We start from the raw sequence: 13,746 nt of genomic DNA, 5'->3' as shown, positions 1-13,746 counted from the left end.
TAATTTTTAAAGAGAGAGAGAGCACAAACGGGAGAGGCGCAGAGGCAGAGAGAAAGAGAGAATCTTTTTTTTTTTTTTTCAAAATTTACTTTGGGGGGAGAGGGGCAGGGAGAGAGGAGGAGAGAGAGAATCCCAAGCAGGCTCCATGCTGCCAGTGCAGAGCCCGATGTGGGGCTCAAACTCACGAAACTGTGAGATCATGACCTGAAACCATGAGTTGGACACTTAACCTACTGAGCCACCCAGATGCCCTGAAAGAAAGACAGAGAGAGAGAGAGAGAGAGAGAGAGAGAGAATCTTAAAAAGACAGAGAGAGAGAGAGAGAGAGAGAGAGAGAGAGAGAATCTTAAACAGACTCCACACTCAGCATGGAGCTAGACACAGGGCTCGATCCCACAACCCTGGGATCATGACATGAGCCAAAATCAAGGGTAGGATATTCAAATGACTGAGCCATCCAGATGCCCCTATGTTGGCTTCACTTCTGAGCCTCACTTTCCTTGTCAGAGGAACAGAGATAAGAATGTCTCCCATGCAGGAATGTTCTAAGTCTGAAATGAGATAGAGCACCCAGCACAGAGTAGGTGCTCACAGAAGCCATCTGCATAGAAGTCTGAAGTCCAGGAAGCTCAGCCAGAGTCCAAAGGCCTCTACCTGGCCTCTTCCTCAGCTCCTCCAGGTCCCCTTCTCTTAATGGGGTGGGAGAAGCCTTCAGGGAACTTCAGAACCAGAAACCAGCCTGGTTCAATAACTTCAGAGTTTCTCTGAAGTTGCTGCTTTGCTGATGCACAAATGAAAACCACCAGATGCAGACCTTGCCCTCAGCCACAGCTCAGAGGTTACTAGAACACACAAAGGAGAAACAAAGGATATTGTCATTTACTGAGTACCTACTATGTCCTGGGCCCAAGGTGCTGACTGAAGGAGGCTGCAGGAGGAAGTCAGAAAGCCCCACCACCTCCCATGATACTAGATATTCATCAGGTCCCATAGGAAAGACTCTCCTGAGGGCCTGAAGCCAGAGGGCTGCAGGCAGGGTCAGATCTGACCTCAGCCACAACTCTGACAGATTCCCCCCACCCCAACACACATGCCTTTGAATGAGCTCCCCAAGGAAGGCAAGGAGTCTGACTCATCACGGCTAACTAGAATTTTTTTTTTATCAAAAAATGCTTATTGGTTTTTATTTAAAGAACTAGAGAACTTTAGCCACAGGGTTGGTCAATGTGACCACCATCTTGACTTTTGTCAGTCTGTATGGTGGAAAGGTAATCCCATTCAGCTCTGAAACAGTTGGGGTGACTTCTGCTGGTCAACTCAAGCAGTTTCATCTCAAGTAGGGGATCCATGAACTGAATTATTCATTCATTCACCACACTGACTTTATGCAGACTCTGCCAGGTCCTGTACTATGTGCTGGTGACTTAAAGATAATAAAGATGTGGTCTTGGCCCTCAAGGAGTACAGTAGTGGGAGGCTGTAGGAAAACAGTATAACTGTTAGGACTTCGAAAATGACAAGTTTAGGATCCCAGGAAAGGATCCCTAAACTATGGAAATTGGGACAGGTGAGATATAGTTTTAACCTAGATTCCATGTTAGAAATGGTATTTGAACTGAGTCATGAATACTGAAATGGTGAGGGGAATTTCTCTGAACAGAATAGGTAGAGGGAAAGGTGAGACAAGAAGGGAGAAACCCTACTAGACATACTAAACCTGGCTCTTGAGAATGAGAGCTATAGGACCAGAGCATGCTGTGTCTCCCATTCTAAATAGTCAGTTTATGGATCAAATGAGCATCAGATTTACCCAAAGGTCTGCTCCATGATTAATTTCTATCACTTTTACTTGGACTTCAACAGCAGTGACATCAGTGGTGCTGGGCAAAGTATATGGTAACAGGTGTTGACAGTAGCAAAAGATATCCACAAACCCAATTCTACCAAGTAAGTTGGCTGCACTTCCCAAGAACCCCCTTAAGTGATGTATTATTTATGTGTAAGTCCAGCCTGTCTTAATAGTAATGTAGTTCCCAAACCATGTGAGGTGACAGTTCTACTTTCCTCTTTGCCTTAATCTACACAAAGTGTATTGCACTCTGTAAGTAAGAAGGATTCAGACAAATCGGGGCATGTTCAGAAAACAGGAAGCAGTATGCAGGAAACAAGAGTTTGTCTTTAAAGAACTAAAGACCTTTAGCCTGGAGAAGAGACAATGCAGGGAAAAATAAAATTGCTTCTCAGATTTTTGAAAATCATTCCTGTAGTTCTTTTGTCCCCATAGGATAAATGCATGGCCAGTGAATGAAATAAAGGTCAAATCAAGGCAAGGGAAACCTTTCTAATGGTTGGAACCACCTAAGATGAAACAGGCTACTCTTTAAGGTAATGAACTCCCCATTCCTGGGAGAGTTCCAGCAAAGCCTGGGCCAATGGTCACAGGATTCCCACTTCAGGGGCCATTTTCAACTCTAGGAGTCCCTGAAATCCTGGGAGTCCCATCCCATAGGATTATGAGATCATGGTATCCCAAAGTCACATAAAAAAATATCTCATTTTCTGACCCTCCATTTTCTTTCCTCCCTCTTCTCCTCCTCAAGAAAGACCTTAAGTCAGTCTCTGGATCAGACAACAAAGCAAAACAAAAACAAATTAAGTCAGACAAGCACTAAGAGATGTCAGCTGCAGCAGGACAAAGCAGAGTGGAGGCTGGCTGTGGCCCCACACTTGACAAGACAGAACCCCGAGGTCCTCAGGGGGAGCCCCAGCAACCCTGCCTGCTGAGGCCATTCCCACGCTGCTCCTGCCCTGTTCGCTTTCTCTCCCATCCATTATTATAAACTTACTGCTTAAAATAGCAAGGTAAAAGCAGAGTCCCTCCCCCAGGGTGACATCTGGGTTCTGCTGGAGCTTGTGGGCACACAGACCTTACATCCATCACAGCAAAGTTAAGGATATAATCTGCAGGAAATGGTGATCTAGAGCACCGACCCATAAAAGGAAAAAACATTTAGTTATGTTTAGTCTCTGAGCTGCTCCTTCTTTAACCCATTTTCAGGGCCCTTCTAACTACTTCTTTAGCCTAGTCTGTAAAGGGTTAGGTAGGTCATTGTCAAGAGCCAGTCAATTCTTTGGATTCTACTCATTCTGTTCCCAGCCAGTGCTTAAGTATATAGCTTGGCCCATTTTACAGGAAGGGAAACTTAGGTACAAAGAAGGGAAACAACTTAATTGGGTCCAGTAACCTTTGTACCTGGTGCCAATTATCTAAGCCTCTGCTGGGATAACTATCTAATCATTTGTGGAATTGAAAAGGCCAGAAGTGTCTAATCCATATTTAAATATTTTTATCTGCCCCTGGCCATGCTCATGAAAGAAAGCAAACTGGCATACTTTCCTTCATTCTCTCATTCATTAGATATTTCTAGTTTGCCTACTGAGTGTTGATTACCATGCTAGGTGCATTTCAAGTGCTATCTTGCCTAAACCCTGTGAGATGGGTTTTATTATTTCCATTTTACATATTAAGGAACAAAGGATTAGAGGGGTTCAGTAACTTGTTCGAGATCCCACAGCTAATAAGCGTCAGGCCGAGGATTGTAATGCAACTAGTCTGACCCCAAAGCCCATCATCTCTCTCCTCCTTAGCTGGGAGTTCTGCTGAAGTGCAGCAGAACCCAGCATAGGAAGCTGCCCTACAGAGAATTGGAGTGTGCGTTCCCAGCAGGGCCACCAGTGGTGGGGCAGGGCAGGGCAAGCAGCTGCTCATCAGACCAGAGGTCTTATGAGGGCAAAAGTGTGGGCTCACAGTTAGAGGTTGCAGACCCCCACTGTAGGATGACAAATCCACCCATTCCCCCCATCCATCTGTCTGTCAGGCCATCCATTCACCCACACTCCTTCTGACTTTTCCATTCATACACCTGTCCATTAGTTTGTCCTTTTAACTTTTCACCCCAGGAAGTCTCACCCTTGTTACATTAACTGCACAGCCTCTGCCCCTAGAAAAGCCACTGTAGGACCCCATGGGTTATGGGGAGATGGCAGGAGAGCACTGCTCTGACAGAGTGGCCATACAAACATAGCATGCCCATCCACAGCTGGCAGAATACCTCCATCCTGTACCCCCCAGCCAGTGGGAGGGGCTGCCCATGTCCCTGCAAGCATCATCAGGAATCATGATTTAGCAAGAGCCTTTACAGAAACCACAGAAGTTCCATTACTATTAACATTATGATTAGTCCCATTTTACAAATGAGGAAAACGGGGCCCTGAAGACTTACCCAAAGTCAGTAAACCCATGAACAGCAGTGCCAGAAGCCAGCCACTGGTCTGTCTGACTCCCCAGTCCCCAGCTTGTCAAGCCCACTGGCTCATGGGTGGTGGTCTTGGCAAGCTGTGGCCTCTTACTATGGCTCCATGGATGCCTCTCCCAAAGCTTTGCGACCAGCCCAGAAGAAACCAAGCCTCTCTCTTAATCACAGTGTCCCAGGAGCACAAATCTACAAGCTGAGCGGCTCTCACATTTTCTCTGTTAATCTTTGGGTGTCCAGGGAAGAGCCAGAGGCCCTTCTGGGAAAAAACGGGTTAACCCAAACTCCACTGACCTTTCTGGAGTGACTCAGAATTCTCAGAAGGGAGTTTTTTGTTCTTCCAGCTTTGAATTTTTGCTTTCATTTTAGCAACACAAAGAATTTGAAAGAGATTAGGTTGCTATTAATACCACTGGTCTATCTCTAGATGAAGAATTTGATGAAGGGAATTGTTTGGGGTGACTGCACATGCATGTCTCTCAGTCCCTCTGCAAATTCAGAGGATGACAGGGAGGGCCACTGGAGATCAGCCAGTCCTGTCTCCTGATCCCATCTTACAGGCCCAGATAGGGGCAAGGACTTAATCAAAGCCATACTTATGGGTGAGAGATAGTCAGAGAAGGTCCCAGAACCCCTATTCCTCAGATTCTGCTACAGACATCAGCTTTCTGCCTCTAATTTTGAAGGGCTTGCTTTTGGTAAATGATAAGAAAATGTATCCTTGTTGTGGTCACTCTCATGGGAGAGAAAGGGTGTTCCCTGGTCCCTGCTCTCACCCCAGGGCAGTCCTAGACATACTTGGGAAATCTGGGGCATCAGAGATCAGCTCAAACTGCTGAGAGGCACTTCTGTGGGTCCCTGGGCCTGGCCAACTGCAGAGCTGTGTCCTGGATCCCACAGGCAAGCCTGAGTGAGGCTCACTTCAGGAGAACACCATCCTGCTTCCCAACCTTGGGATGTTGCAAGAGGGCTTTGGAACTTGGCAGATTGGGTTCTAATTCCCTTCTGCCTCTTCCTTGCTGGATTAGTCTCCTCTGACCTCTGTTTCTTCATCTGTAAAATGGAGACCCTTTTAGGGTTTTGTAAGGATTAAATTAGGAAATACAAGCAAGATGAGGCACATAGTATGTACTCATAGGTTCCTTTCCCTGAATAGGGCAGCTGAGTTCTCTGGCCATGGCATCATCAAAATCCAACCAGGCCCAGATAGTCTGCTGTTCAACCTGGATATCTGAGTTCCAGCTTTGTCTCTTGTGGGTAAAGGAGACATATTCTTGGCCTGGCCTGGCCTGGCCAGGGTTTCTCTGTACAAACAAGTAGATAAAAGATCATCTGACATAATTGGAATTAAACCCATCAGGGGCTATGCACTCTGACATTTACTCTTGCTGACATTTACTCTGCTGTTGGGCAGCCAGTGGCTGCAGACAGTAGGGTTAGAGAGAGAGGGTACAGTACTGTGGCCACCCAGGTCTGTGCCGTGGTCAGTTGCAGGTCTATGCTATAGTCATTCCCAGGTCTACATTATGGTCATCCATTGATCTGTGCTGTGGTCATACCTAATCTGTTCTGTGTCCATCCCATGTCTGTGCTGTGGTCAACCCTAGATCGGTGTTGTGGTCAGTCCCAGGGGAGCAAGGGTGGAATATAGAAGGGCAGAAGGAAGAAGCAACAGCGAGGGAAAGATGAGAGACTGGAAGGGACTTCCAAATGACTTCTTGCCCCCAACACAATTCCTCTGGCCCAGAGGCTGGGACCACAGAGGCTGTAGCCTGGTGGTGCTTTGGGGAGGCTGGTCCTGAGCACTTCCCACACCCCCTGGGATCTATACTCTCTGGCCATGCTCTCCAGGCTTGAGGATCTCTTACAGGTTCTATTGTCTGGGGCTGCCTTCTTCCCCTGATTCAGACCCCATTCCAGCCCTGAGAATGAGCCAGCTTCTGCTCAGACCAGTGCCAGGGGCCACATCTAGGAGAAGAGGCTGGCTCAGTCCCAATAAGAAGAGAGCAAGAGTCAGCACTCACTGTGCTCAGCCAGGGGCTCCAGTGGGGGGGACACACAAGATAGCTACAAATAGTAACTAACCCCTCACATCCCCTCACAGCTCCTTTTTCCCCATTACCCTTCCCTTCATACAACCATGGAGGCCATTAGGTGCTCATTGCCTTAGAGAGAGGTGTAGCATCAGGGGGTAGAGAAAAGGGAGTCTGTCTCTGCCTTATTGTGGGGAAGGGCTAGCCGTTGGGGAAACAGAGAGGGCTTAGGGTATAGAAAAGAGATTTGGGAAAAGCATCCTAAATAAGGGTAAGTCACCACCACCCCCTGCCCCCACCACACACACACACACACACACACACACACACACACACACACCCAGGACTAGTAAAAGGTTATGGAGCAAGGGAGAGACAGGAGAGACCAAGTAGAAGCAATGAGAGTATAGATTCTGGTGAGTCACTAGAAAAGAACCTGTGCCCTGCTTCCTTGGAGAGGTCTGGGGGAAAAGTCCTGAACTCTAAGAGCAGAAAGGTCTTAGGCCCCATTTCCCAGACAGAACCCTGGGGAAAAGATCCCAAAGAGAGGAAATGGCTATCTGGAATGACTTAATAGACAAGAACTTCAGACATCCTCCCAAGACTTCTATCATCCCAGGGGGTGCGTAGGTGAGGTAGGGAGCACATGGCGTAATCATTTCTGTGCAGCCAGCAGCAAAAAGTTGCCAGACTTGAAGGTGCCTTGAGAAGGCTGATTCAGAGGTCACCTACTAACCAAGGACTTGCAGAAAGTACCGTAGACCTCTTGTCAAATGGTCCAGGACGGATGATATCAGGCACCAGGGCACCCTCCTCACCCTAACTCCCTGACACTCGGGAAGCTTCTTGGACCTTGGATGCCACTTTGGAAGAAGAGGGTTGGAGAAACCCTGAAATGCCTGGGATCCAAATTTTAGGTCCCTGGAAAAATAGTTAAGCCAGGGCCAGAACTCCCTCCATCCCACCCCATCCCCCAGTTATGACAGGAAGTAAGCCAAAACATCTCCCCAGGTTTCCTCTCCAGCTTGTTCACTTCAGCAATTCTTTTTTAAAAATAAGTCCACTTGAAAAAATTCTCTCTTCTTGGAAATATGTACAATTGCTCAATCAGAGGCAGTTCAAAGGCAATGGGAACAGCAGAAAAGTATCTGAGCCTCCCATTTAGCTCCTAGCAGAAATAAATATTGCCCTGTTCTCTTTGTTCCGGGCCGCCCAGCAGCCTCTTCCCTGAGTCACTCACTCTAGGGTGACATGAATCATCATCCTGGGGTTAAGGACCACACGGTTTTCCCCAGGTCCATGTGGCTGGCTGGGGTACTGAGGGGCCATCAGGAAGAATGGAGGACAAGAGCCTTCTCCTAGGTACTGGGCCTGGCTCTGCCTTCCCAGATGTGTGACCTTGGGGAGTCCCTCAGCCTGTCTGACAAGGAGGTAAATTTGTAGCTCTTCCAGCTTGTACTTTCTTGGAGTTTCTCCAGTGGTATGCTAATTGTCAAGAATTTTGTGAGCTGGTTGTTAAACACAGACATCATTAAAAATTGAATAATAGCTTTTTGCAGTGGCAGTATCATAGCCAATGAGGTTTATCCAAGGCGTGATTATTGCTAGGAAAGAATTAAGTTACAATTAAATTACACTAAAAATACAGGAAATCAACACCCACAATAATCACATCCTAATTATTTTACTACATTTTATTGTTATCTATACTGTTGAGATGATTTAGTTCTACTGTGGGGGAACATTATATAATGATGTGCTACTTACTGTTCATCTCTTTACAACTTCACATTCACTGATGTCCAGTTAGTAGCCTGAAATCGGTCATGATGGCACATAAATCAGCAAATCAGCAAATGCTACATATCAAGGCCTTTTTTTTCTGAGAGATCTGGCTGTTAAACATTTGCAAGGTCATCACTGAGCCTCTCAGTCCTGGGCTCCACTCCTTACCCCTACCAGGGTGCAGAAGGAATGCAGATGACTTTAATATCACCCCATGGTAGCAGAGTTATGGAGATTCAATTACCAGTTACCTTTGCACAATGCTTCTTAGGTGTATCATGTTGCAAACAAGATCCATTATTTCTTCCCATCCCCAGCCCTGCCTTCTCCCAAGCCCACTCCTTCTGTGCCCTAGTGAATGGCACTCAGACTAAAAACCCAGAAGTCATCCTGATTCCTCCCTCTCCATCAGTCCCACAATCAATTAGACTCTGAGTCCTGTCAGTCCTAGTTCAGACATGTCTTTGATTGCTTCCCTCCTTCTTCTGGCCACCACCCCTGCCATGGATCTGTGTGACCGGCATCACTACAACAACCTCATTGTTCTTTTTACCTCCACTCTGGCCCCTTCTGACCACCCTGTGCAACGTGCCAGAGAAATCTCTCTAACACACAGGTTGGATTATTCTGCCTCTTCTTATGGAAGACAGATTGTGGCAGGCCAGAGAGTACAGGCACCATCTAATGAGGGCAGTTCCTATTCAGTTCTGAGGTCATGAAAAATTATGTAGGAGACCTAGCCCTGCTCCACACAGAAGCATCTCACCAGTCCAGTGGACATGCCTTTGACAAAGTCATCAATCCAAACCCAGCATGAGATTTGGTGGCAAGCACAAGATGTAGTACAGTGAAAACAGCAGGGATTTGGAAGTGAAATAGACCAGGTTCCAATGTAGCTCTGGCCCTTACAGCTCAGTGACCCTTGACAAAGCAATGAATGTTCTCTGGGATCAGGCTGTCGTTTGGAAGATGGGGCTAAGATACTTCTCTCAAAGGGGTGTTATGAGATTTAAATAAAGTAAGGCATGTATCCAGCACACCGTAGATACTTAGGAAGTATTCCTTTACTCACCTCTGAGAGAGAGTATTGATTAACACAAGTCACTTGTGCTTTCATGCAACATAGGCCTTCACTTACAACCTAGGTATGCTCCTTCCCATCTACTTCATGGGCTTGGTTTTCTGCTTTGCCAGCCCACAATAGATCAAAAGCAGCGAGAATGGACAACACACTGCAGGAAGGAAACAGCCACATTCAAAAAGTGGATACAAGCCCTCAGCTTGTCACAGAACCTGGAGCTGGTCAGCCCAGGCATGTTTTCCTAGACACCTTCCTAGTCAACTGAATTCAGCCTTGGTTGACAGCCCAGCCCAAAGCTGGTGGGCATGAAAGAAGCAAAGCTCTGTGTTGGCTCCCTGGAAAAGACAGGAGAGCAAATGCTGTTTCAGAACACTTCTATCCACAATGGTTATAATGCATACAGTCTGACACTTTAGACATAATCATTTTTGTTCACAATATATTGATTGAGGGGAAAAACAAGTGGTTTGATTCTACTTTCATTTTTAAATTATATATATTTTTATGTGAAATAGAAGTTGATTGATTATGGCCATCCTTTAGGGAGGGAAGTCCAGAAGTTAAAAACTCAAATGTTAAAAGTGGTTATTTTAAAATGGAATTATGAATAAAATTAATTGAACACTTTTAAAATATTTATATCTGTATATTTTCCCACAATGAGCATGAGACTTACTTGCATCATAAATGATGGAATTGTTAAAGGAAGAGTCTTTTTGGTGTCCCGAAAAATTACTTAGAAAGGACAGTTTATGGCTAAGGATCATGGACTACTTAGGCATTATTGGTCCTCATTACAGCATGTGCTAGTTGAGGCTCTGAGCCTTCCTGTGGACTTTCCTGTCTAGAATTCCCTGGCTAACTCCTGTTCATCCTTTAATACTAAGTTCAAATATCACTTCCACCAGGAAGCCTGCCCTGACTCCCTCTGGGCTCTGACAGTCCTGTGTTCTCCCTTGCCTTGTGGCTCATTGCTTTGCCTTGTAATCATTTGTTTACTGCACCAGTAATTCTCAGCCTTTTTTCTACCCATCCCCCCTAAGACATATGACAAATTTCTATTAACTAATAGAGCATAAATGTTCAGGATGGTAGAATCATGAATTGTCCTCCAGTGAACTCTAATGAGGCCCACCTATTGGGCACACTGTTCCCCTCCAACCCCTTTCTCCCCCTTTCTCAGCCACACTGCATTAAGAATCATGTCCTAAACGGTGGGCTCCTTGATGACAGGGCCAGTGTATAATTCATCTCTCAGGATTTCTTGAATAGATGAAGAAATGAATGAGCGAGTAAGTGAGAGAGTAGATGAAAATATGTCACAGACTCTATGAAACAGGGAGGTGAAGAGTTTGATCCCTGGTTTTTGAGAGAGCCTTGGGAAGCCAAGTGACCCCTCCAGGGCTGACTTCACTTGTGGTCCTATCATGGCCTCGGAGTTCCTCTTGTGAGAAGTGGGGAAGACAAGGCCCTGTTTTCCTTTTAAATGACATTAGCACATGTCATCTGGGCTGCTGCATAAGGTGGATGGCTTCACCTGCCCCACCCTACTGAGCTTGCCCAGGTTAACAGCAGAGTTTTTCTCTCAGTGATGTAAGTGGGTTTCCTGTCTTCTCTGACACACAGGTGTGCAGATTTTCCCCATAGGATTCTATCAACTAAAACCTCACAAAAAGCCTCCTCCTCTGCCACCTACATGTCTCTGTTTGACTATCCATGAATACTTTGCAAAGTGTCTTATCAATGGGACTTACAGCTTTAACTTGAATCCATCAGGGAGCCACAGAGCATCCCCACTGGCCCTTCCAACTCCACTTTGAAAACTAGCCAAAGCATTCCCCAAATGGCCAGTGGTGGCACATGCTCAAATGTGCCATCACCCTAGTGTCTGCACTCCTGGAACCATCTCCCCCACCCCCACCAAGAGAGTTGAGCCATGAAGATTTGCAAAGTGGCCATAGTCTCTGAAGCCAAACCTGGCTCAATTCCTGCTCTGACTCCTGCTCTGGTGCTGGGCTTTAGGGCACAGTCTGGCCTAATATGTGCTTCAGGAGGCCAAAGAAAGGATTGCAGAGGCTCAGTGACAGGGGCTTTCTGGGGAAGGGAAGGGCAGACAGTGATGCCATCCACCTGTGTGACAGTGGATTCCTTTACCACTCAGGCTTCAGTCTTCCCATCTCTCTGGTAGAGGATTAGGCTAATTTGCCAGCCTGAGCCCCAGTTTCTACCCCATGAGTTTGGAGTCTATGTTGCCTATGCAGAGAAGTCATCAATCAGAGGTAAGGGGTCTAACTGACAACCCCAGGGCCAGAGGCTGCCTTTGGGCATCTTTGCATCACATCCCCTCAGTTACAGTGATTGGCTTAAGGGTGAGCATGTGACCTACCCAGAGCCAATGAGACCAATAAGATGTTGCTGGGAAAGAGATTGTAAACTGCAGATCTTAAATGTAAGATGGTGAAAACAGAATCCTTATTGTCTAAAAATGGAATCAATGTGAGAGGATAGCAAGGAGCTAGAAAGTAGGTCCTGAGGCTGTTATCTAAGGGCCTGATCAAGCTATGCCTGATATCCCTGGCCTTTTATGTTTCAAGAACCAATGAATACCTCTTTTTGCTTAGTCTGCCTTGTGCTGGCTCTTTTGGCACTTGCAACAAAGAACTCCTTTTGGTACAAACAGCTAAGCCTTTGTAAATTGGGCTGTACAGGGTGTTTCTGGACACCAAAGCTTCTCTCACCTCACTGCTCTGCTGCCTACATGAGAGTCTGAGTTGAAATACTCAGTTCTAGAGCAAATGAGCTTGCCCTAAGTTATTCCCTAACTAAATGTATCACCATGCCCCTTTCCTCAGAACCTGCTTCTCCTTTCGCATTCCCTGCCCATATTAATGGAATCGGCATTCTCCCAGAAATCCCAGCCCAAACTTCTGAATCCCTACCCCCACAATGCCTGCTCCTACCCTTCCTTCCACTATACACCTGTACATTTTAAATATATACTCAGGCTTCAGAGGAGAAACTGGGTTTGGCCAACCTCCCTGTTCCTGCCTAAAAGATAACCTAATAAATATAAACATGTTTATTGAGTCAAATTTCAACCTTCAAATGATTTTCAAGCATTGTTGCTTCCTTCCAGATCATCAGGAACTCACTCCACCTATTCCTCAGTTCAGAGTTGGGTGGGATCTCACTGCTGACTGTCCCCAGGAAAGCAGGCCCCAAGACCTGCAATGTGAGGCCATGTGCACAGGCTTGCCACCCTGAACCTCAGCCCCACATTTTGGGGTGAGAACTCCAGTTTGTAAGACGAGGAAGAAGCTCACACCTTGCCCACTGAGATGAGTATAGGAGGTGGGAGACAGTTGTGGATCTGGGACAGGGTCTTTTTGTCATTAAGGGCATCTGAACTGAAATGCATTTGCAGTTTGGTCAACTCAGAACTTGGACAGAGACTGTGGCCACAAGAAGCCATGTGCTAAAGTAATGTAAAGGGAGCAGTTCTCTTGGCATCCAAATCTATGCCAATAACCATAGGATTTGAGTCTTTAGACACCACTTGAGAACAAACTATGGTAAACAGTGATGTGAAATGGTGGTGAGGAAGGCAAAGGCAGGAGCCTGGGAATGGCTCTCTCAACAGCAAACTCTGGTGGCTCGAGGCACGTGAATTTAAGCGTTCCTCTTTAAACAGGCTTGTGCAACAGTGGCTGCATAATAATATGAAACAGGAAGTAACCATAGAGGATTTCTCTCCAGGGAGTTGTTATCCACAATGGAAAGATGGGAAGTGCATAAAAACAATTCTGAGGCATCCACAGAAGAGAACCAATATTTATTGCACCAGGTGCTTTATCTGACTCTTTATATCCTTCATCTTATTCAGTCCTTACAATGAGGACTGGGAATTATTATTCCCATTCTACAGGTGAGAAAACTGAAACTCAGAAAGGACAAGTGATTTGCTCCAGGCATCACAATTACTAAGCACTGTAAACAGGATTTGAACTCAGGGTAGTTGGACTGCAAACCCAGGGGTCTGTTCATTACACCATGATGAGGCTTCTAAGGCAATACAGAACCCAGCATCAGTGTTGTCAACCACCACCACCACCACAAAGGAAACACTGACACAGGACCAGAAGACCAGAAGACGTTTTTCTGGCTAACGATTCACCAGCTGATTCATCATGGAGAAGATACTGTCCTCAACATCAGATTCAAAAAGGTTTGTTAAATTGCAATTTGTTATTTGTATACTATCTCTCCTTAAATTAACTGTTTGGTCAACATCATAGAGTTCAATCTGGGGTTTAAGCTGAGTCATTCTTTAATAGCCTGTGGAAATGCAGAAACTTCTGGAATTTCTCATCTGCATTTCCAGATGAGAGAAGCTGATAACTAACCAGAAATGGACCTCTGGGAAAGTTTATTCTCCTGATAAATAATCCATCTTCTAAATGGAAGTGGCCTTTCGAAAGCAATTTTGGTTACATTTCTCCCTTGATTAAAACATTTCAGTGGCTCTCCATGCATG

The 13,746-nt window shown here is 45.9% G+C and overlaps 1 protein-coding gene, 1 long non-coding RNA gene and 1 pseudogene across 13 annotated transcripts in view; 2 read left to right on the top strand and 1 right to left on the bottom strand.

The window, feature by feature from the left end:
- LOC132661449 (uncharacterized) overlaps window positions 1-13,746 on the top strand; it is a 203,706-nt gene that overhangs the window by 124,569 nt on the left and 65,391 nt on the right. The window lies entirely within an intron of this gene.
- The window catches only part of IRAG1 (inositol 1,4,5-triphosphate receptor associated 1), a 119,727-nt gene that overhangs the window by 76,920 nt on the left and 29,061 nt on the right, over window positions 1-13,746 (bottom strand). The gene's annotated exons all lie outside the window — the stretch shown is intronic.
- LOC132662690 (U4 spliceosomal RNA) lies at window positions 7,894-8,047 on the top strand (annotated as a pseudogene).

This window comes from Panthera onca, chromosome D1 (genome assembly GCF_046562875.1).
Source record: "Panthera onca isolate mPanOnc1 chromosome D1, mPanOnc1 haplotype 2, whole genome shotgun sequence".
Taxonomy (NCBI): Eukaryota; Metazoa; Chordata; class Mammalia; order Carnivora; family Felidae; genus Panthera; species Panthera onca.
Note: the sequence above shows the minus strand (reverse complement) of the source record. Positions and strands in the feature narration are given on the sequence as shown.